Raw genomic sequence first — 24,361 nt, 5'->3', positions numbered from 1 at the left:
TCGATACAGTCATCCGTGTCGTGGGCCTCCCCGAGGCACCAGAGGCAGGCGTCGTGCGAGTCCGTCACCGACATCTTGGACCCACACTCCTCGCACTTCTTGAAGCCCGGACGCGGGGTCGAAGACGAAGTAGAAGACATCTTCACACGAAGGATATTCACAAAAACAAACAGGTTCGAAGAACCGCGAAGAACAGAACTCCAAAGAGTCGAGGCGTTAACCGAGATTCACGAAGCAACACGTTCGTGGAAAAAACGGAACTGAGGCTACGGGCGTCGTGCGTCCTACTTATCACATCGGATGACGTCGGACATCGGAGGAGGTCCTCGACGACGGCGCATCGACGCAGGACGCAGACGCCGAAAAAAGTTTCCAAAGCAGCACAGCTGTGGTGATTACATGTCATAGATATGGAATACGTCGGAGGACCCAATCCCCTCGAACCATGTGCTTCGCTAAAATAGCCTGCTGGAATCTAACTTCATTCCAACAGCTATAGGCTGCTTTTAAAATACTGGCATCTAAATGTCTAAATACATTTTAACACCATCGTCATTGTCTAGAGACAGTTCTTTGGTTAAATAAAACTATACGCTATATATGTTATATATATGATACCTGAGGAAATTAAGTTAAAAATGACAGACCCAATTTTCTTTTTTTTTTTTAACTTTGTTTATTGGCATTTCGCTTGACAGCAGTTACCAACAATCAACATACCCCGCATTTACCTCCCTCCTTGGTACACACACACAGGTGCCAAACTGTTCCATGACAAGGCGATCAATGGGTAAATTACAAGTACAATATAGCAAACGTTAATATAGGTCCATATGTAGTATGGGCGAGAAGTCCAAGGAGTCGCAGATAACACTCCCAGAGAGCTTGAGTCTTGATATAACATCTGTACAGTTCCCAGTGTTCCTATGTCACTGGGGCCCCATGTCCGTGTTTGCAATGATTCTTGGATGGAACACCAGATAGTAGGTGGGCGCCTCTCTGTGGGGAGGGCTGATAAAAGGGGCTTGGAGCCCCCTCCACTTGGTTGCTTGAAGAGATATAGCATATATGTGTCCCACATCTGTCTCCCCAGCCGTTCCTTTGTATTGCGCCCGATCTGGTCTCCATATCGTTGCAATACAAAATGACCTTGGACCATTGGGCGACTGTCGGGCCATGTTTCCTTACCCCACCTCATAGCCACTCTACGTTTTGCCAGGATTAGTAGGAGGCTTATCAGCTTCCTAGTCCCTTCAGATACCTGTTTGGTATACCCCAGTAGGGCCATTACGGGGTCCGGTGTAAACTGCTGTCCTGCAATTTCACCAATCCCTTCAAACACCTGCACCCAAAAGTGCCTGAGTTCCTCGCATTCCCAAGCCACATGGAGAAATCCTGCGGCATCTCGCCCACAGCTGAAACAAGCCCCAGATTTTTGAGGGAAGTACTCCTTAAGCCGAGCCGGGGAGTAGTAGTATTGATGTAAAAACTTTAAGTGAATCAGCTTAAAATTAGTACTGATCGCTCTGTTCCTGGTCATCTTACAGCAATAATCCCATGTAGCCTCTGGTATCTCCCTGCCCTGTGTCTTCTCCCACACCTACCGTGGTGACGTTGCAGCTGCTGGTCTGTTTTTCCGAGCCATCGCATACAACTCGGAGATTACCAGCGGCCTTAGACACCCCTCTATCACTTTATCAAGTATCTCAGCTGCTTGGGGTTGTTCAGGAAAGGACAGGAGCAGCCGCTGCAACGCCACCCGCAGCCTATAATACAGAAACACATCTAGTGTTGAGAGGGCTCCTCTCTCCCTCAGTTGAACGGTGGAGATGAACCTCCCACTTGTGAACAGGTCTCCAAATTTAGTTACTTCTAACCTCTTCATCAAAGCCACATAACTTGCTTCACTACTTAGGGGAACATTCAGGATAAATATAATCGGCGAGGAAAGTATGCCACCGCTAGGTTTACGTTCCAGAAGGGACCAAGCTCTACACGTCAACTCTACCAAATTTTGAGGCACCCGTGGACAGTTTGGGGCAATTAGGATGACTGACCGCAACAATGCTGGAGATGCAATCGACCTCTCTATTGTAACGCTCACCTGACTCCCACGGGGGCGCAGGCCTGGTTCGCACTGCTGTGACCTCGTCTAAGGTGATGCGCAGGGTTAGGAAGACGGACTGGACTGGCTCCCAGATCTGTCTTGTCTGACTCGCAGAAGTATCCTTCTGTAGGTGAGAATAGGGGGTTAACTGTCTGCGGGGTAATGCAATCGGCCTCCCACTTACCCCTCTCACCCTCCTCAAAACCCTTCTGTGCTTCCCCGTAGCGTCTCACCTTAGGATCTGGAAGGACGAGCTCTCCATCCTGCTTCTGATGCAGGGGCGCGTTGGTATCCAGTTACGTCACTGGATTTCCGGATGGGTGAGAACCAAACTTGCTTGGCTTCCAGGTAAGTTTTTCTATAAGTGGTTCCCCTTGTGTCCATGCATTAATGTTCTAATGCTAATGTCTTTTTCCACATAGGGGCCGGGGTACGGAATGCCGGGGAACAGGCACAGACCCGAGGTGAGCGGTGAAATCCTTGTGGAAATCAGGTAAGTCTTTAATGAGTGTTTTGGTAATGTCTTTTCATTCACTCATTAACGCTGATGTCTTTTTCCCCTTAGGGGCCGGGGTCCGAAAATGCCTGGATGCGGCGCGGACCCGAAATGAAAAGGGAATGACCCAACAGGTAAGTCTTGACATGGAGTTTTAGCTTCCCTTTTCCCTTCCTTCTCTCACCTTTGTTCTTGTCTTTTTCTCCCTAGGCGCGGGGGCGCGACTGCGAATCCGGATGGTCGCTGCTGAACATGGAGGCGCCCTGCAAAGGTGAGTAGAATGCGGCGCTGCAGCGATCGATGCGATGTGCTTTTAAAAATAAATGTCTTCCTTTTCAGGATTGTCGGCGAAATGTCTCTGGGATGCAGATTTAGCAGGTGAGGCCTTTTCCTTCTTCTGTTCTCTTGTTCCCTTCCTTTGCAGGTGATTCAGGATGCTGGCAGGTGTGGCAGAAGTCAAGATGCAGGAGCAGACACGGTGAGCGTCCAGCTGCTAGATGCAGAACAACGCGAAGCACGTGTGGCTGATCGGGTGTGGTTTAAATAGCCTTGGAAGAAGTTCCTAGAATGTGTCCTTCCTCTAATCAGGTATGTATCCTTCCCCGACCACGCCCGGGTGGTAAATGAGTCCCACAGGTAAAGTAGTTCCTTTCAGGCCTCAAGGAGGCCGGGGTTCTGCAGCATGGTCTGCATCAGGTAAGTGCACCCAAACACTTTCATAATGAGCCCGGCGCCTATGGCGCCAGGACTGACGTTTTCTATGAGCCTGGCGCCATAGGCGCCAGGACGCTGTCCAAAGGGCCCCTATCAGGGGTTGCTGGGACCTTCCCCGGGGACTTGATGTCCGCTTTCGGGGACGCAGGGCCTGAGCCGGCTCCCCGGGAGCGGGCATCGTGACATCTATTTCCACATGCCTACGCTCAGCCGCCATCCCATACCAATACCGGAGGAAACTGGCCTGCGCAACAGTATAATATAGTTACAAATCTGGCAGGGGCAGACCTCCCTCCCGAGCAGGCGTAATAGGTTTATCCCAGGAGACCCGTGCCTGCTTACCAGCCCAGATGAATTTCGTCACCGACGAGCAGAGATCCCGGAAGTACTTCTTGGGCACTTTTATAGGTGCATTGAGAAACACATAAAGAAATCTGGGAAGAATAGACATCTTAATGACAGAGATCCTACCGAGCAGGTTAAGTGGGAGCGAGTCCCACCTCTGCATCGCCAGTTTAGCTGACTCGAGAGCCTCCCTGTAGTTACTACGATATACCACCCCCTTTTCTATGGCTATCGTGATCCCCAGGTAGCGGGTACTGAGCAGGTCCCACTGAAAACCCCAGGTGTCCTGAAATTGACCAGACCCGTCCGTCAACAGGAATATAACTGACTTACTAGTATTCACCTTAAGCACTGGCAGTTCCCCGAATTGTTGAACGTCTAGCATGATCGGGTCCAGGTTGACCTCAGGGTGATGAATGAACAGGACCATATCATCTGCATATAACGAAATCACCACCTTGTGAGTATGCAACTGAACTCCCCGATATATATGTAGCTCTCTGACCCTCTCGGCCCACGGCTCTATCGCTAGGGCGAATAACAGGGGAGACGGGACAACCCTGGTGTGTCCCCCTCTCAAGTGTAATTAACTAGTTTGTCAGCCCATTCACCCTCACTCTAGCTACCAGGTTTTTATATAGTAGTGACAGCAAGGAGATGAAGAATCCGCCTAAGCCCAACCTGCGCAGGACCGTGAACAAGAACAGCCACTTGACAGAATCAAATACCTTAGCGGCATCTAATAGAACTGCCACCGCTGGGTCGTCCCTCGGCAATGCCGCCATTAAACCAAACATCCTCCTCAATCCAAATGACGTCGACCGACCAGGAATAAATCCCGCCTGATCAGCCCTGACCGAAGTTGCCATGAACGGCGCCAATCTTGCAGTCAGAATTTTTTCCAAAATCTAATTATCAAGGTTAATAAGCGATATCGGGCGATACGAGGATCAATCCCCCCCGGGCTTCCCTGGTTTTAACAGTACGACAACCACTGCTTCTATGAGAGAATCTGGCAACCGACCCTCGGACACTGCTTCCTGGTAGACTTGCAATAAATATGGTGCCAGTTTGTCGAATAACATTTATAGAATTCGGCTGTAAAGCCATCTGCGCCCGGGGATTCACACGCAGCAACGATTTAATGGCCCCTACCACCTCCTCCAATGACACCGGCCTGTTCAACCACTCCCGCAACTCGTCTGAGCACCAGTACAGTCCCACCTGGTCGAGATAAGCGACTATTTCTGCCTGTACAGCCTGCAATTGGGCGGAGTACAGGTGACTATAAAATTTTGGAATTCATGAACTATTGTCTCATCCTTAAAGTGATCTACCCCCCTCCCATCCGTGATCACTGTCACTCTATTCCCCTGACTGCACATCTGAGTGGCTTTGGCAAGCGACTGTCCCGGGGCCTGACCTTCCCCATATTTCCGAGGGGCCAACCTATCCCACCCATATTTCACCTCCCGCTGGGCCAGAGCATGAAACTCTTGAAGGTTCTGCATTATGTCCCCCTGCTGGGTTTTAGATGGGGTGGGAGCCGCCTCCTATAAGGCGCGTATTGCCTCCTCTCTGTCGGCCAGGTCTCTCTGTATCCTCTTTAAGATCCCCGACTCCTTGGCTATGCGCTCCCCCCTTATCATGCATTTGAAGCCTTCCCACAGGGTGCCCACAGAGGACACCGACCCCTCATTAATCTCAAAATACTTGTCTATGGGGCTCGATAGCTCCCCCCTGAAGACTACATCTGTGAGTTCATCGCACTTAAATCTCCACGGAGGCCTTGCCCCCGCTCCACCCCTCAGACGGATGGTCAGCAGGATGTCTGACCTATGAACGCGTAGGACTGAATCATGTGGAGCAGAGTAATGTGTAAATTGATTTACCAACTGATTTCTCACCCTCCATATGTCCTCGATTTCCCACACCGCAAGCTAGCCCCGGATTCTGACAGAACTTCTACTATTCGAGCGCGGGGCATGTCCCACCCGATCCCGGGCGGGTCTAGCACAGAGTTAAAATCCCCTGCCCCCAAGATTTCCCCTTTAGGGTTAACCCCCAGTTGCCTCTCAACCCACTCCAGAGATTCTGCCGTGTCCTGGTTGGGGCCATAATAGCAGATCAGTATGTATAGCTTCCCTTGAATAATCCCCTGTACTACCAGTGCCCTGTCCTCCTGGTCCCTCAGGACTTTGGTCTGTCGGAACCCCACCGAGCTATGCACCAAAATACATACACCCCATGGAATAGGAAGAATAGGAGGGGAAGTACCTATGGCACCCCCAGCTCTTGCCAAATTTAGACTCTGTATCTGCCGTCAAGTGGGTCTCCTGGAGGAAGGCCACCCCAACTTGATGTCATCTCAGGTATTGTAAAACTTTCTGACACTTAGGTGGGCTGTTAAGGCCTCTACCATTCCAGGTCATAAGTTTAAGTGTCGCCATTAGTGAATAACTCGGTACATGCCTTCCATTTTCCTCTTGTCACCCCATATATCCGCACCTGCTGTGCCACCAAGTCCACACCCCCCACCCCTACCAACAACACCCCAACCTGTCGGTGTATTCCCCACCCCCACCACCCTCCACCCTCCCTTTACCAAATCCCAACTCCCCCCCTCCCAAGCCGGATACCCCAACTGTCCGGCTACCCACGCGCCCATGGCATACGTGCAACCAGCTTTCACACCGGTGGCGGCTACAAGCCCAACCCTCCAGCATGCCACTCCGAGTATTCTGACTCCTGCTCAGGCGATTAGATCTGAGTGTGGTATTAGATCTCTTTGCCTGGGAACTAAATACACTGAGGCCACATGTCAGGCATTATTTTCACGCTGCTCGGGGGCCCCCCGCAACATGTCCAGGAAAGATGCAGCCTCCTCCGGGGTCTGGAAAAAGAGTGACCAACCATTATGTTCTACTCGGAGCCTGGACGGGAACAGCATGGCATATTTTATATTCCTGTCACGCATCCGTTTTTTCACATCTAGAACTGTTCTACTGGTCGCTTGCACTTTATCCGAGAAGTCAGGGACAAAATTTGATAGCATCAACATTGTAGGTGACAGTCCCTTTTTCTCTCGCCTTCCGGAGCGCTGTGTCCCTGTCCCGGTAATTCAATAGACGGCCTATTAGTGGTCGTGGCGGTTTTCTCCCACTTGGGATTCTATGCGCACTCTCCACAACGCATATTGGGGAGAACCCTTGAGGCATCAGCTCCTCCCGCAGTATTCCTTCAACCAGGGTTTCCATTTCCCTCTGGTCAGCTAATTCAGCCAGGCCCACTATCCTAATGTTATTTCATCTTGACCTCGATTCAAGGTCCTCCTGCTTCTCCTTAAGTTCTTTCAGGGCCTTCCTTTCCCCAGACATTTCTTCCGAGACTGAGGCTGCCACGTCTTCCACTCCGGATAGCCTCCCCTCTGCCTCCTCCAGTCTCTCCCCATGCTTATCTAGACGGACCTGAATGTGGTCTACTTTACATGTTAGTGTGTCGAGTTTCCCGTGCAGAGATTGTATCCCCGACTGCAGCTGCGTAAACATAGCTTTAATATCCTGAAAAGCAGCGGCAGGGTCTGGGTCCAACCCTGGGGCACGCGGTACAGGCAAGTCTTCCATCGCTCTACTGTTTTTAGCCTGGGTGGATGTTTCGAAATGCAGCTTCGATTGTTGCTTGCCCCCCTTACCGGATTTTGACATGATGTATGGGTGGGGCAGACCCTGGTGCAGTTCTCCTTGTCTATAGATTCCCGTTGTTCCCGCAGTGCCTTGCCCCACTCCACTCCAAGCCGGGGTTCTACCTCCCGAAAGTATGCCAGTATGCTTATGACTGTAGGAGAGAGAAATTCTGGTGTGCTGGCGGCTCCTGTCTTGCCACTCCGTCAGTCTTCAAGGCTAGGGCTTCTGTATGAGGACTGGACCTGTGCACTAGCAGTCTAGGGTACAGCAGTTGCTGCGCTACCCACCAAGGTCAGTCTGCACTGGTCACAGAGCCAGCTCCTCAGGCCTCATGCGCCCGTGCTCCACCCAGATAAATGTCTCCACCAGTGTTTTCCGCCGGCTTTCCACAATCCTAAAGGTGCTTGGACTACCCTTAGTATGGCAGGCCACTCCTGGGGTCTCACTTTCCACGCCGGCTAAGGCTGGCAGAGTCTCTGCACCCCAATCAAGCCTCAGGTTTTCTTACAGGTCTTCTTACACTTCCACCTCTAGTTCCATTAGGGGACACACCAGTCCTAATCCTCTACCCCTTGTGATCGCTGTTTGCCTCTGGCTCCCCAACACAGTGCCCAGATAATGCACTCCTCCTTTGCAGTCTCTTCTTTAACACCTATGGCCCAGTGGAGGTGTACAGGAGCTGAATAATGCTGCCCAATCGCCGCCTCAGGTGCCTCCAGGGGAGCTAGGCCCTCAGCCCACCACGCTCTCCTGCCAGCAACTCCCCCTCTCAGATCGGGCATCCCGAGGGAGCAGCATGGCCTCTGATGTCCAAGTCCAAGTCTGCAGCAGCCGGCAGGGGCCCTCCATTCCAATACGATGCTCACCAGAACAACTTGGTCAGTCTCTCCCGCTGACACTCCGATGGCAAACAGCTGGCGTCCCGGACCGAGTCAGCAGCGCTCCGGGTGTTGCCTCTGCTGGCCGTCCAGCGCTGCACCTGCGTCCTCTCAGTCGGGTCCCTGCTCCACGGCTGCCAGGACGGATCTTCGGCTGCAGGGCACACTACCGGCCCGGGGGACTGGTTTTTCTACGCTCCTCCCCGCTGCCGCAGGACCAGGGTATGTGTACCCCCGCTTCTGCCTGGGCACTTGCCGTCCCTCCGCTCCTCCGTACCTTCACGAGGGTCGGCTCCAGGCGCCTCGCTCCGCTCACAGTGGGGCCACCCCTCCTCCACATCGCGCTGCCGACACGGCCTTCAGCTGCGGTGCGATTATAGCGATTTCAGCCCCGAATCACACCAGAATTTCTACTATGGGGGCCCAATGTTGTTGAATACCGATATATATAGCGCCAAAATACAAGTTTGGAACAGGAGTGTGCCGGATGAACAGCTGGATATATTCAGGTCCTGGAGAGCTTCACAGGCCCACAGTCATCTTGGTCGGGCTCTCTAGCGCCCCCCCATGACACACCCAATTTGAAGTCATTGTATTCTCCACTTGGTTTCCAATGCGACCTGCAGCTGCAAAGCCATCTGTGTATTGTGTACGCATGGTGGCTTGCCCATGGAGCCGTTTGTTCTCTGATGGGAAGCTGTTACACCGTCTCAAGGGAACATGGCATAATTAATCTAGGAATGAGGAGTTTTGGTTGGAATGTCCTATATTGCTCCCCATGTCGGTCAGTTGGAGTGGCTGACAAGACCTCCAGAGTCAGTGGCTGCATTTGATCCACTGGTGTCAGTGGCCTAGGTAGAAAAGAGAGAGGAGAAACAGAGAGAGTGAATGAGAGAGAGAACATTGTAGTGCAATTGGAGGAGGTACTGTAAAGTTGTCATGCATAGGAAGGGATGTCTGTGAGGCTTGAACCAATGGTGCCCGCTGCATGGTAGACTGGGGGAAATGGGCAAATGTGTCACTGGTTTTGATAATTTACCAAGGCAGGGATTACAGCACTCATAGCCCCATGGAACATATCCCAATGGTGGGCCTCAGAACCTGCTGAAGTGAGGTGGGTCCCAACCATGTGGTCCTGACATAGGTGAAAGGAAGTGTTGAGTATTCCAGTGCAGGTATGCCTGGACTACTCGTCCGGCGGGCGTGCAAAGCCATGAGCAGACAAAGAAAAAAAGCAATTACTGTTTGGATCTGTTTGGACCGGGAGGACCCATGACCAGAACCCCTTCTCCTCTAACATCAGGTAAGCTCCCTCAAATATGTGTTTCACTACTCTCTCCCAAAAGCCCATCCATAATCACCAACCACACCGCTCTCCGGCAACATCATGGACACCACATTGCAGCAATCTCACATGCGTCACCATAGACTTCAATCAGCACTCCATCATCCACAACTACAAGAAACCTGATCTTGCCAATGTCCGCTCAGCAACTAACCATGCAGCAGACATCGCCAACCTCACCACCACACATGGCTTGGACATCATCTTCATTACTGAGACCTGGATGACATCTACCTCAACCTACATCCTAGCTGTCCACATCCCCAGCGGCTACAGAAATCTACAAGACCGTCCAAACAAGATTGGCGGAGGCCTCGCCATCATTCACAAGGCATCATTGCCATGCACCCAACTGGACGTCGCCACCATTGGCTCTTTTGAAAACCATTCCTGCACCTTGACGCTTTCCGCAACGGACACAGTCCCTTTTCACCTCATGTAGAAATTCGCCAAGCTCAACACTTCCTTCATTAAAGACTTCACATACTTGGTCACCACTATGTTTCATGCATGCCAACAACATCTTCCTCAGCAACTTCAACATCCCTGGAAACCCATCAACCAAGTCAATGAAAGAAGATCTCCACTGCTTACTCAATACTCTGAACCTCACACAGCACACGAAAGACCCAACTCACAGGAAATGTAATATATTTATTTCTTTTATTATTATTATTATCATATCGACATATTTGACATAGATAATCAATATACAACAGACACAATTCAAAGTACAAAATGGATCAAATATCAGATGTAAAAGGTTATACAATAATTAATAAAAAACAGATAAATATTTTTTTTAAAGTGCATTATTAAAAACCACACAGCATGATACAGATTTAATTTTATTGAGAGCCTGAATAAATATCCAAGTAAATCCGATCTTAAGGAACCACATCAATACATTTGTTTCTTCTCTGCCAGGCCGGTAATCTCGTCATTTGTTCCGCTGAAATAAAAGAGTGCATCATCAACACTTTGCAACCCTGATAGTACAACCCTAGATTTCAAGATTTGTTTCCTTAAGTGCCTATATAACGGGCCAATCAGTAATATGTGGATATCAGTTTCAGCAGCCCGTTTACCATAACCACACTTGTCATGGCTTTCGGGTTCCACTTGTGTTGACGTGCTGCAATTGGAAGTATGCCCAACTAGAATTTTACAAATACGAGCCTGAGAAATGTGTTGCTGTACATCCAGGTAGGTCTCATACCATACTGCTGTTTTTGTACTCCAGTAATGGATCAGAGAAGCAGAGGCATGTATTTTCTGTTGTATTAAGTGCATCTTCTATTTCCTTGTGTTTGTGTATTAACAGATTTCTCGTCATTGGGTGTATTGCCTCTAGCTCCTGCAACAAATCACTAAAACTCTTATGACCAAATAGACTTCTAATGTGTACTAACCACAGCAGTGATAATATACCCTACTGGGCCAGCACATCCTGCACAGCATTCCTATATGTTTTAAGTGCTGGAGTGCTCCATATTGTTGCCCACCAAAGTATAGGTTTCAACTTAATTAATTGTTCGATACTATCTATGCCCAATTCTAAAAGAAGCGAGGTGGTGGTGGGGGCAGACATTGGGAGACCTATAATATTTTTCATGAACCATTCCCGAACATTGCCACGTATTTAGACTCCATGCAGCCCCATAATACAGCTCCATGAAAAGTTGGCTTCCGGGCTTGCCTCCTGCAGGGCTCTAGTGTGACTTTCAATGCACCATGTCCATATGATTCAGCCAAACATGCAATAGCCCCACTGTATCTTTGAAGCACTACACCTGCTTTCTCTTTAGGATTATGCCAGATGTCGTTGGCTGTGACTCTTACACCCAAATAATCATAGCTGTTAACTTGTTCTATCCTCTTTCTCTCCTGCTCCAATAGCTCGATAAGTGTTTTTTTGCTTCTCCTTGTAAATACCACGGTTTTAGTTTTAGAGCTATTTATCTGTAGGGTGTTAGTGCTAAAGAAAGTTTCAAATATATGAAAGTGCTTCCTCAGACCCATTGGAGTTATAGATAGGAGTGGCGCATCATCTGAAAACAATACAATAAGGTAGGTGCATCAGTAGGTACAACCAATAAATTAAGAATTTCACAATTGATTAACATGCTAAAAGGTTTGGGAGAACGTACGCACATTGACACACTCCTTGCTCTATGCCAAATGGCATGGTGGTTTTACCACCCAGTCCCCACCTTATTGTATCATTGTGTACACTGTATAATAGCAAGATGGCCGATAGTAAAGGAGGAGGATTCACACATCAACCAGGCAGGACCAAAGCTATTGCCTAGGCACAGCGTCAGCGGTCATTTTGAGATCAATGAATGCCACAGACACTCATTTTTCTTAGCGTGGCATAATTGTCTTTTATTAGTTTGAGCGTAAAGCATTGATCAATGGTGTTCATTTTAATCAAGAACACAGATTGTAAATGATTGATACTACCAGAATCCGATATCCAGGATTCCAGAGGGATCAAGACCGCTCTGGCAAATATTTAATAGGTCTATAATTCGAGGGGTCCGCTTGACCCACCATATTCTAGATTAGAAAGATTTCCCCCTGGATACAGAAGTTAGGGATCTCATTCATACTCATTATAGCGTTGAACACTTTGGTCAAGTAGGGAGCCCAAATTCTACACTTAGCTTTGAACAGATCCATAGGGATCTTGTCTGGGCCTGGCATTTTGTTTGATTTCTGGACTTCAATTGCCTAGGAAATCTGTGTTATTGCAAATACCAAATGGTGAATGGTTCTCTGTTCTCGGTTCTATCAAGGGACCTTGGGGGAGGGAGGCAGAGGTCAGACTTATTGAAAGAGTTTCTCATAATGTGCCAACCAAGTGACTTCGGGGATGTTCCCCTGCTCCATTGTGATGCCATGAGGCTGAGAGGAGTTAATAAAGCACCAGAACATAGTACTTTCCATGTTTCTACTACAAGCAAATTATCCCATATTCTAGTCTCAACTTCCCTCAGTTTGTTTGCTAGGATTCATTTATAGTTCCTTGGTACCTTGGTCAGAGCCATTTTGTCTAGGTGGTCTGGTCCTTTGATCTGTTGTATGATGGTGTCTTTGGCAACCCTACAGTCCTTGTCAAACCAGGGTGCCTTCTTAGACCTCAAATGCCTTATACCCTGGCAGGGATTTGTTACTCTATCAAGGATTATATCCATTGTAGCCAAGTACGATGCAAGGATGTTATCATCTGAGTGTTGGGATTCCTACAGAATACTTCCACCTCTGCCAGGATCTGCCAGGATCCCATTATAGATTTTAGTTTTAACTTGTTTAGGCCCACCCATTTAACGGTGCATCTAGCTATTCCTGCTGGTTCCATTAGCAGATTCTTAACTCCCCTGTTATGTTCTTCTGAATTATCTAAAGGTAATGTCCTTAACCTCATCATCACCACACTGCCCACCTTCTATCACTCTCTCCCATCCCGCTCAACTGGTCCGACAACCTGGCAATCCCCTTTGACAATCGTCACACCACCACAGTCAAGCAAACCCATCGGTAACCCTGCAAACAAGCCTTCAGATCATTCAAGAAATGCCTGATGGAGGCTCTCACGGAACACTTAACCAAACTCTGCTGCACATGGGCTGATTTACATCTGATGAATGCAAAAACACAGGGGAGAAAATGTTTAGCTGAACATAGCTTAATTTACTTTCCTACCGTTATAGTAGACTGTTTTTTTAACCCAAAAGAACAGTTCACGGAGCAAGTCATTTAGCATAGAATAACATTCTCATTTGTACAAACGAACCAATGCAACATACAAGCTGTCCCTAAATGAAGCACACCCTGACCCTGTCAGGGAATGCTCTCCTTGGTGGCTTGTGGTGCGCCACCTATCTAATATCACATTCATTAACTCATAATTACAATAAAAATCAAAAATGGACCAAAAAACAACTAGGACAGGACTTCTTATTAGATCATGTCTCGTGTGCTTTTCTAGGAGGAATCCTTCTAGGTGATTTTTCTAGATTTTATTCACCTTCTAGGCTGGAAGCTCCAAACGGCATCAGTTGGTGCTTTTGGATATTAAAATATACCTTCATATAGGGACAACCTAAAAGGAATGCTCACATAAAGTCAGTACATGTATAGTTTGTTGACCTTATCCTTGATTTAATCTATAGATATCGTCATAATCTGTAGAGTCGACCGGTTTCAATGACAATTGTGGTTGATGTCATCTTCTTCAGCAATGATTACTTCTGGGTAATGGCATAACTCCAGCATAAGCCCACAATGGCAGACTAAGCGGTCACCTCCGTCCCCTCTACCAGCTGATGGTAAATGCTTGGTAGCTGGCAGGTGCTGATTATTGCGGCAGCCCTTTCAATCTGGCAGTCCTCGTGCTCTGTGTAGGGATCTGCATCGTCCCGTGTGTATCGCGTAGCTGCTTGTGACTGGCAGTCACAAGCAGCTACGCAAAACACACGGGATGATGCAGATCCCTACACAGAGCACGAGGACTGGACCTATCCAAATGGACAACGGATCTAATGTCTAATTGTGTGGCAATTTTTAACTTCAGTCATCTAGGTGTCTACTGAATCATCTGATGTTATATACACTCATTTCTTGGCCACAAAATTAGACATTAGATCCGTTGTCCATTTTGATATACATGTGCCAATAAACATTGATCTGCAATCTAGGAAGATTCACAATCGTGCTACGTAGAAATTATTTGTCCAAGGTACACCTGAAAGATAACATATGATTTAGGGAAACCTGCACAAGATGGGTTATGGATTGTGAGCCATTTACAATTAATGCAATTGACTGGCTCAGTAATGGCCACACATGGAAAGGAGGTTTAGTCCTCTTTTTACATCCACCACGTGTTGCAACAGACGGGTGTTTGTATTTAGACATAGGAAAACAGTAAGCGTGAGAGAATCAACCACGATAGGGGTGCACTGAAGAGACTTCGCCGACTACCAAGACGGTAAGGATGTGTTCAGCAAGGTTAGATATCCCACAATACGGCAGGCAGCTAGACAGTCCTGTGTGGTTACCCCAACAGCCCGTAGGGGTAGTATACAGCACACACAGTTAAGAGTGTGCGGTTTTGATGTAATTTAAATCAAAGATATTAAGAAGGGCGTAGTTGAGATAGAGCCTGATGCTTTTCTCAGATGTATGTTTAAGAACGGTATATACGATGACTACTTAGTCATTACATATGTAGCGTACGAGTAGCAAATTAAATAATGCAATTTTTTACCTTACAGGCATAGACCACGTGGGTAATCATGTGGTGGTGCTAGAATGTATCCTGCTATACTAGCACAGCACATATGAGACTTAGGTAGCACTAGAGTGCAACCAGGCGTATGAGTACAGCGCATAGAAGACAGAGGTAAAGCCTTTAGCATGATACCTACAAAGTATATACTGTAAGACTCTCTGAAGTTGATATGCACACACAATAATGTCTGGGAATCAACCCTTATGATTATGCACGTGTGATTTAACTGCAGGAAGGAAACGCTGAACGCGAAAGCGGACAATAAATGAAAATTCTTCCCTGTTAGCCTACTGAACAAGGTCAGTAGCAAGACCATTTAGCTATCGGTATAGGGAGTGTTGATGAGCACTAGAGTGGGTCCTAAACCTGTGATGTTCTTATTTTATTTATTAGAGTATTCGGGCGACATTTGGGTTAGAAGATTGGGGATCAGTGGCGGAATAACAGACTTTTGTCCTGACGAAGGCCATATGGAAGCTATCCGGGAAATCTTATCTGGGATGGGGTTATCTCTTGATCAATAGGCCGAAACACAGAGCATCGACACAATATTATTTGCACATCCTTTGGTAAAAAGGCATTGGAGTAACAGACATTAAGAATCCCACAGAGATTAAGAGAAGCAAAAGAAAGATTGAAACTGAGGACAGTACAAGGTTCGGTTTACCACAGGAACCTAAATCAGCAGAATGACTATATAGAAATATCCGGCCCCATATTGTGAGGGAATAGACAGAACATCATTGTTATTTCTTTCCTCTTTTTGCATTTGATTTCTCGGTCTATAGACTTTCGTGAATTAATTGAACATCTGTGATAATTGTTTTTGGTTAATAGATGAAATCTTTGGTACAAGAGAAAGGAGGGTACGTTACACTAACCCGTGATTGATGAAATGAGATGATGCACTTTACAATGCAATGTTTTATGTGATATATGTTTTTAGCAAAAATATTCTCCACATAGGAGGTGTCCATGTAATGAATAAATAAGTGAAATGTTTTGGATGTAAAAACATTAAGGTATGGGATTGTTTATTTCATTGTGAACGTAAGTGTCACCAAATGTAAGCTAACATTGGTCTAAGGCTACAAAAAACAGGAGAAGGGGTAGTCTGAGATTCCTGTTTATGATATTCTTATTACCCTACTATATCACAGACCCCTCAATAACAATAAATTAAGGGTTTGACCAATTGCATGTTTGATTTTACACGTGCAAGGAGAAAGAAAGGGAAGGGGGGAGTGGTAGGGTTCCCACAGAGTTGTGAAGTGCCAGGGGGAAAGTTGTAAGGCAACAGGTAAGTGCAAGGGTCAGATGTGAAGGTAACACCTAAGTGCCAAATAGTGACCACAAGATGGAAAATGGGGTCACCAAACCAAAAAGTGCAGACCTGTGAGGCAACAGGCCAAGTGGTGCCCGAAGGCAGTTGAAGAGGGAGGGGGATGCTGCGGGCCATCAGTCAAAGGTCCAGGACCCCAGGATACATACAGGGTCCAGGCCACCAATCAACATGTAAATGGTCTGCTTACAATGGCTGGATTTAAATGGGTGGTTCCAAAGGCTGCAGATTCACCCCCCGTAGCCCTCACACACTGCCATGGTCTTTGAAGAAATGCTAATAAGTTTGAAATAGGGAGCTTGGAAAGAAAAACACTGAAGCTTTCCCTGTGTCTCGTCAGGTTCTAGAAAGAAATGGCGCATGGCCAAAGTCCCCAAAATGCTTTAGTTGAAGGTGGATTGAGGTCTGGTGGAAACCATTGCAATGGTTGTAGTCTGTCAGGGTGGTAATGCCTGGATGACAGCTCTGGTTAGTTAGGACCGCCGCAGTGGGGTATTTAGTATGCACTCCATGAGCAGTAAGATAAAATGGTGAGGAGGAAATCAAGGTCCTCAAAAGCGCGGCTAAAATGACCCCCCCCCATCCCGCAAGCTGACAAGTACCTGGCAAGGAGGACAGTAAAGCTCTAGAGGTAGCAGGTCAGTCACCGGGCAAGGATGTGATGAGATTAGTTGACACGCCAAAAACATCCCACAGAAACAGGTACAAAGAACCTGTCAGCACGAGGACAGTGAATCCCCCATCATGAGGATGATGAAAAAAATCAAGTTTTGCTAGTATATCAGTTCCATACTTCTGTTCCCGTTTTTCCCCAGGAGACAGCCTTCCAGGCCATCCAAGAGCAATGTCCAAGTCTGAAGTACCCAATCCAGAGTGTCTATTCCGAAGGAATAAGGGGCCCCAAACCCAGGAAAGAGTATTTGAGGTAGGGAGAGGAATAACAAAAGAGGGCCAGGGACACACGGCCCACTGGTAGCAGTGAAGTGAACTGGGATGTCATGGAGGAGGAGGACACTGAGGCTGGAGGGAAGAAAATAGCGAGCCGAGAACAGCTAAATAATAGTTCATCCAAATCACAAAATTAAAATGTCCAGTAAACTTCCTAGAACAGCTGACGACGGTTGGTGGACCAGAATGAGAATCCCAGGAAGCTTCGAAGAAAAACAGGAATCCGCAAAAAAAAAAAAACGGAGCAAGAAAATGATCGAGGCAACTCTTCCTTGCCCCTTTGAGGGACACGGAAAAGCTAAGGAAAGGATCTAAAGAACTTTACGCTTGCTTTATACGCTTCTCAGGACCATGGGTAACGTAGTCCCGATTACCTGCGAGATGGATGCCAATCTCGCCAGTTAAACAGTGCAGCAGGTTCCTCTATTGTAGCGCAGTGGGCCAGATGGCATAGCAGCATGCCGCCTAACATAGCCTTTTAGGGATTCTTGGTGCAAGAACATAGGCTGCACCCTCAGAGACCATGGTAGAAATGAAACTTTGTTCATTGCACGGAGCAATGCATTTCAAAATGTGCATAGTGTTGTTTTTGAGAGGGTAGTGTCGACCAAAATTAGCTGCAAAATCCAAAGATTTGGAAAACTGACAAGTCAGCCATTAGGCTGAATAAAGTTGCATGTTTAGTTCGACAAAAAGAGTCTACTGATCTATGTGTGGCAATATACATCATGGTGGGGGATGACGCTGCATCCAGGGTAAAGTTAATGTGGTAGATGTTATTACGTGGCTACGCCGGCCTACATTAAATGGAGGCTTAGTGACACATGGCATGTTTTACTTGGCATCAAGGGTAAAGCAGACACATTCCTTCCCCCTTGCACTGTCATTCCTCCTCCCCTTGCGCTGTCATTCCCGCTTTATGCTGTCATTCCTGCCCTCTTGCGTTTCCATTCGTATTGCGTGCCTACAGCTGTAGGTGGAGTAGGCGCAGGTGAAGGGGCGGCACTACAATTCAAAATTATCTCAGTGATCGAGTGCAGCTGAACTAGAAGGTAATAAGGATCAACTGAACGATTTCTGATGTTTTTCCTGAAGATAAGATCTTTAGATTTACATTGTTTCCCATCGTTTCATGCCATTCCTCCCATCTTGTGGTCCAATTCCTTCCCCTTAGTCTTACTTCTCCCTTGCCCGATCACTCCTCACCCCTTTGCGCTGTCACTGCTCCCTCTTGCGCTATCATTCACCCCCAACCCCTTGTGCTGTGCATTCTAAAACTATAATGCAATAAACAATTACAAACTCCAAAACTATTGGTTTTGCCAATGCTTGTTTCCCATGCTTGAACCCTCTGTTCGAGGTAAGCATAAAACAAAGCCAAAAATATCCTTTGTTTTGCTCCAAAACAACCTTGTTTGGAAAGTAAAAGGGCTACTTATTTCTAACGAAAATACGAACCATCACCCTAAAGCATGATCTAGGCAGAATGTCTTGCTCCTCTGTTGCTAAACTTTTTTCTCACGTGGTCATACATTAATTGCGAGCACGGTCTTATAAATCATATAACCGCTGTTACCATAAAAGCTCAACTATAACTGGAAAGAGAAGCGAAACAACCTCTTATCTTGGCAGCTGATACGCAGTTTGCTTACATTCAGTTGAAAAACATTTTGTTTACAGTAACTGCTGGTCTTGGGCAAACAATAAGGGCCTTTTGTGGCAGTACGGTGCTAAATGATATGCTGGAGGCCACATAATGGACGCCATTCATGAACGAGACCACTCTATTAAGTTGTTTTAAGCAGATCCTGTTTGTGTAAAGTAAATAAATGTCATGCCTAACCATGTGATGATAATGTGACATTCCAGCTGTAGAGGGCCCACACTGGTCACAGGATTCAGGTCTGAAGCAGAACTAATGAAACGTAATTGGACACCACCACGTCCAACAGTGCCACAGTCATGTACTTCTGTCACATTTTTCCCATTACCGCCTGTCTGTTTTCTCTAAATGGCTCCGCCCCGTACCCCTTCTCTCCGCAGAAAGATTTGTTGTGTATTCTAGTTAAAACAAAAAGGATGATCTGGTGGGCTCGAATCCTTTGACTTGCAGTTTCATAAAGCAAGCACAATGTCGTCATGCGTGGACTCGTGGCGTATGACGGAAACAGATGAGGAGACTAGAAAAGTCACGCCATGACTGAGGGGGTCACTGATCAGAAGTGGGTGGGTTGGTAGGCGAATCCACCATGCTGGTGCAAGATCAGACTGTCCCGTCTCCCTTATAGGAGGGGGTGAGACGATACTGGAGTATGTTGTTTAGCATGAACGAGCTTATTATTTCAGGAACATCTAGAACACGAGCTGCTGTCCCTACATGTGAACTGTTTGAGTTCCAGTAAAGGCCGATGTTGTGTCAAACCAGGATGCGATGGTGGTGGGGGTGCCAACACGAAATCTGGGTGCGATACCAGACGGCACACTATATCATACAGATTACACATATTTTCAATTTCACACACAGTGATTTCTCCAGAATCGCCTAATTTAGATGGATGCTGCTGTTGAGGGGCAAACATGTCCAAATTCAAACATCAGCAATTTAGTCACATGACAGTATCTCCCCCACATCACTTGTTCACCACAAACTCAATCCTCCAAGTCCCATCGCAGGCATGCAAACTTAACGGTGTGGACTTGTGGTGCAAATCCACCGCCCCAGTGATGTTTATTTCCAAGTGGCATAGAAATACATTCCTGGGGCTTTAGGCCTGTGGCGCCCTGTGCCTGCACTTTCTGCATCATTGCAGTTCTCAGAAGGCCTGATTTTAGTCATTATTGTTCTAAAGTTTCATTATCACTAAGCACACAACACACACCTTGCATTGCTGAATACATGCAGCCCCTCTCCTCAGAACCAAATAGCTAAATTGCTTGATTATGGGTTTGGTATGCTGCACTAAAATATGCTAAGGGTTGTACATGACCAACATACACGTTGCACTTCTCTGTAATCGAAAAGGAAAATGGGGGTGAGACCAGTGATTAAAGTGGGATGCTACATCGAGTGGGTAGCTCAACATACAGGGTGTGGCACACAATAGTGCAGGCATGGTCTAAAGGTGGGGCAAGTGCTTTAGGCAAGACCAATTTGCCACAAATAATAAATCATGAAACCCTGCAAACGTTTTTTGGGTTACTCAACATTCTCGCCGGTGGTCGGTCGTGTCCTATCCAATCTACACACTGTAAATCAAGCTGTGTCTGGCTCAATTTGTCAATAAATCACGTTCTCACTAAGTATACAAAGATTTCAATCAGTGAGTAAATCACTCTCTTTCCCTAAATAAATCATCCAGGCTTGGCATACGAACAAGCTCAATAGTCTTCAGCAGTCATTTAGTGTTTCAGCTCCCCAATGGGTGTCTTCATTTGTGCTGCTGAGCAGAGGTCAATACAACGGCCCAATGGGAATCTGAAACCACACGTCCCCCTTCTTCCATTGCTTTATGTAGGACGTTGCCACAGAATGAAGCCCTAAAGTGGGGGCTGATGGTATGCACATATTCTCAGAGGAGGCATACATTTTTATAAACTAAAGACTGTGTTACTTTAAAAGTGCTTTTTCTGACCAAAGACAGACAGACCTCTTTAAAAATCGTTAACTTATCACTGACATGTTTTGCCCTGCTTTCAGTCCTTAGGTGTGGGGCAGGGAATATGGTTGGGGAACAAAGAAGTTCAAGGTGTGGGTCATGTTATGCACCATCTATGACAAACACAAGCAAATCATCTATTGGAGTTTGCATTGGGAAACATCACCATTGAAATCCATGCACCATGTAGTTGCCACGGGGGGGGGGATAAGGAGGACACAAAACAATTTTAAAATTGCCCCCACGCATCTTGAGAGGGGGCTGAAATAAAATATGGGACAGGGATGGGGACAAACTGCACCAATGTAAACTACTGGCTCTTTTGCATAAAATTAAACAGCATTTTGGGACCATAAAACAGACCACACATTTGTATATTTGACTAATATGTCTGTGACAGTGATTCAAGACTGGAACCCTTCTGAGCACATTGCTGCACAATGGCTGTGCTGTTGATTGCATTTTTGACAACACCCTAAAAGAAAAATGTTTGCAAACCACAAATCAAAAACTCATTTGGACAGGCTCGGTCTTACAGCATGCAGTGTTCCCTGACCTGCACGAGCAGTTAATCTGCTTCTCGTTTACATGCAGGTATTCCTTTCACAGCTTGTTCTATTATAAACTAGCGCAAATCTCCTGTGAGTGCTTTCAGGATCTTAATTTACGCTCAGGAAAAATGGTGTATGGTGCTCATTCACAGGAGAAGAGGGAAACCTGGCAGCGCCACACCTCAGGGGTAGTTTTCAAATACCCCTTCCCTCACAGTGGCCCACTTAAAGCCCTTGGTGAGAGGGATATAGGGCATAATGCTCATACATGATAGAATCTAGTGTTATTTTCGATTTAATATCAATACCCAAACTCAAATCCATAAAACATGCCACTCAAACACTCCTCCTCCAAGAAACCCAGAAAAAGTTAATATAACTATATGTTCAATATTTTGGGCTAAAATACCCAAAGCAATAGGATGCACCAAAGCACTCGTATTGCTCCTTACCAAGCCTGAGTAGCTCATCAAAACTTTGCATTTTGGGGCTTGCAGTCTAGGTCTTGCAGCTTAGAATTTTCCATCGTAAATACAGACCTACAACTCCCAGGAGGCAAAAAAGCTGAACCAGCAGCAAATTATTTATTCACACATTGCATTGGGGTAGGTAATAACAGAAAGATCATCTACTGAGGGCAGAAACCTAAAAAGAAATAAGAGTAGTTAGCTCTCCTCCTTTACTTCCAAAGTGCTTTACTAATTAACACCACACACCTCGCCACCCCAAAGGTATTGAAAGTCTTTAGTCACGATGCCGATATCACTACCAATTTTCCTAGATTCCTTTCCCAGATCATTATTTGTCTCGGTCTAAAAATCTCATTCGACTTCTCCAGGACCACTAAGGATTCTTTCCGGTAGCAATAGAGTTCTCTACATCAACTTTTGCAGCCTGTTCCCCCTCCCTCTTCCTGGATGGTCGATCAGAAAAGAGATCTAGGTGGAAACCACATTTCCCTTTTCACAAGATAATGTCACTGGTGCACACAGTGTTTTTGGGGTCTTTCCCCTGTGTAACACATGGACTTTGGCACATGACCGCTCCAGTGGCACCTTGTCCCGTTGGACGAGTGGCTTGACAAAGTCTGCCAACTATTGGGGTAGTGTTTTTAAGGTATCTCATGTGCAGCTCTAGGTCCCTCTGCAACTGGTCCGCCAGAGGAGAAATCGGTCAGGAGGATGGCTAGTTGCCTGTATGGTTCATCGCCAGCCAAAACCTAGAACTTCCCCAACCAGTCCGGCTCACTACCTTGCCAAGCCAACTAGTGCCTATGATAGGTTATGGAAGTAAGGTTTGAATCAGGAAGGTAAAGTAACTACAGAAATGGAGTCGATAGGTGTACGCCTCCCATCTATACCTCAGTATTTCAACACATATGTGACAGAAGGCTATTTCATTTACAAAATTATTCCTAACACTAGGTCCCTAGTAAAATAGCTTTTTTCGCCCTATGTGTAAACAGTCTAGTGCCCGCAGGTGCTTGGCCCTAGTGGGTGCTGATGTGCCGACTGCAAGGGGATGTTGCGAACCTGTCCCTATCCTCTCTAAACCACTTTCCTATTGGCTAAAAAAAGAGTGCACACCTTTGGGGGTCGATATCCGTATTTTAATATTTTCGCCTCCCAGCCGTGTGGCTTATCAAAATTCAAATTTCAAAACAATAACACAAGGTTTTATAAGAAGAGATTTCTATGTCATGCTTGTCACATAGAACTCTATTAAAAGGCTCTTTTTGCTCTGTACAGTACTATGACTGTGGAAAGCAAATAGAGTTGTGATAACTTAGATTTCTTTTTGCAAGCCCTTTACATAATATGTAGGGGTATTGGGATCTGGGTTATCAACCAGATACTGCTATAACAACAGTCAACCGGTTTCAGCGGGATTCGCAAGTGGCCGCTTTCTTCAGGACGAATATTGGTGAATTAAATATTCTCTTTGAAATTCTTCAATGCTAGGAAGAATGTTGAGGATGTCTTCAGGTCTCGGACCAGCTTAGTTGGGTCAATCCCTGAGTCCTACAGGACAAACAACAAAAAGAGACAGGTGGACTATCATCAGTCTCCGAGTACTTCTAAAACCTACTAGACATATATTTAAGTCATCATTCAAGAGTGAGGCACATCTTACCTCTTGTTCTAGTACTTGTAGTTATACCTGTTCTCTATTGGAACACAGCTATAGATGTCTTGATTCTTCCTGTCAGGTAGCCTGTATCTCTCAGCATTAATTCCTAAAAATGGAGAACAGGGAGTTACAGGGCTTTATGTTTCCAAAGGTGTACTGTGCACTATATCTCACAGTCCATCTGGACTCTTCTCCATTCTGTACAGGTTGATTTTCAATGCCTGTGTCTCTATGTATAACCTCATCCAATTCACTGTGCGGATTCTGATCATTACTACATATGTAATCTCATAAATTAAGGAATTAACCCTAAGTTCCTTCCTAGACAGTCCTTTAGTGTAACATCAATCTAGCTTTCCTTTCCCTTTTTAAGTATTACTCATACGGTGGACCCACCCGGATGGATAACAAGGTTTTTATGGGTGCTAGTAATTGCCGCCGCTCACCTTATTTTCTTTTCCGTGCCGCCGCTGTCGTCCGTGTTTGTATTGCGCGCCATTTTGTGTTTCTATTTATCTGATTGTAGTCGCGAGTTGATCACATGATCATTCGCGAACTACAAAAACAGCTCAAAGTGACTAGGGAGGTGTAGTCGTCTCTCGTCCGTGCTTAGGTACCGCTCACTCATTTTGAAAGTGGCATCGCGGTCATGTGAGCGCAAACACCATCGCTCGCAAGTTGTAACCCAGCAAACTCTGGGGCAGTCGGGAACCGTAGTTCTCTTCCCCTTGGCCGCGTCTAAATTTCATAATGTTAATTGTTTAGAAAGCCAACTTTGTTAATTAGTGGCGGCATCGCGGTCATGTGAGCGCAAACACCAATCGCTCACAAGTTGTAACACAGCAGACTCCGGGGCATTCGGGAACC

At 46.5% G+C, this 24,361-nt stretch overlaps 1 protein-coding gene across 2 annotated transcripts in view; it reads right to left on the bottom strand.

Moving 5' to 3' along the window:
* ITGB3BP (integrin subunit beta 3 binding protein) overlaps positions 1–24,361 on the bottom strand; it is a 610,626-nt gene that overhangs the window by 115,296 nt on the left and 470,969 nt on the right. Inside the window, exon 8 of one of the 2 annotated variants that reach the window (XM_069642005.1) lies at positions 10,404–10,520. The exons of the other annotated variant lie outside the window; for it this stretch is intronic. The gene's annotated coding sequence lies outside the window, so the exon portion shown is untranslated. Of the gene's footprint in view, positions 1–10,403; positions 10,521–24,361 lie in introns of those variants that run through there. 2 annotated transcript variants of the gene reach the window in all.

This window comes from Ambystoma mexicanum, chromosome 1q (assembly GCF_040938575.1).
Source record: "Ambystoma mexicanum isolate Mex_15411 chromosome 1q, UKY_AmexF1_1, whole genome shotgun sequence".
Classification (NCBI taxonomy): Eukaryota; Metazoa; Chordata; class Amphibia; order Caudata; family Ambystomatidae; genus Ambystoma; species Ambystoma mexicanum.
The sequence above is the reverse complement of the archived record's forward strand: the minus strand, read 5'-3'. Positions and strand labels throughout refer to the sequence as shown.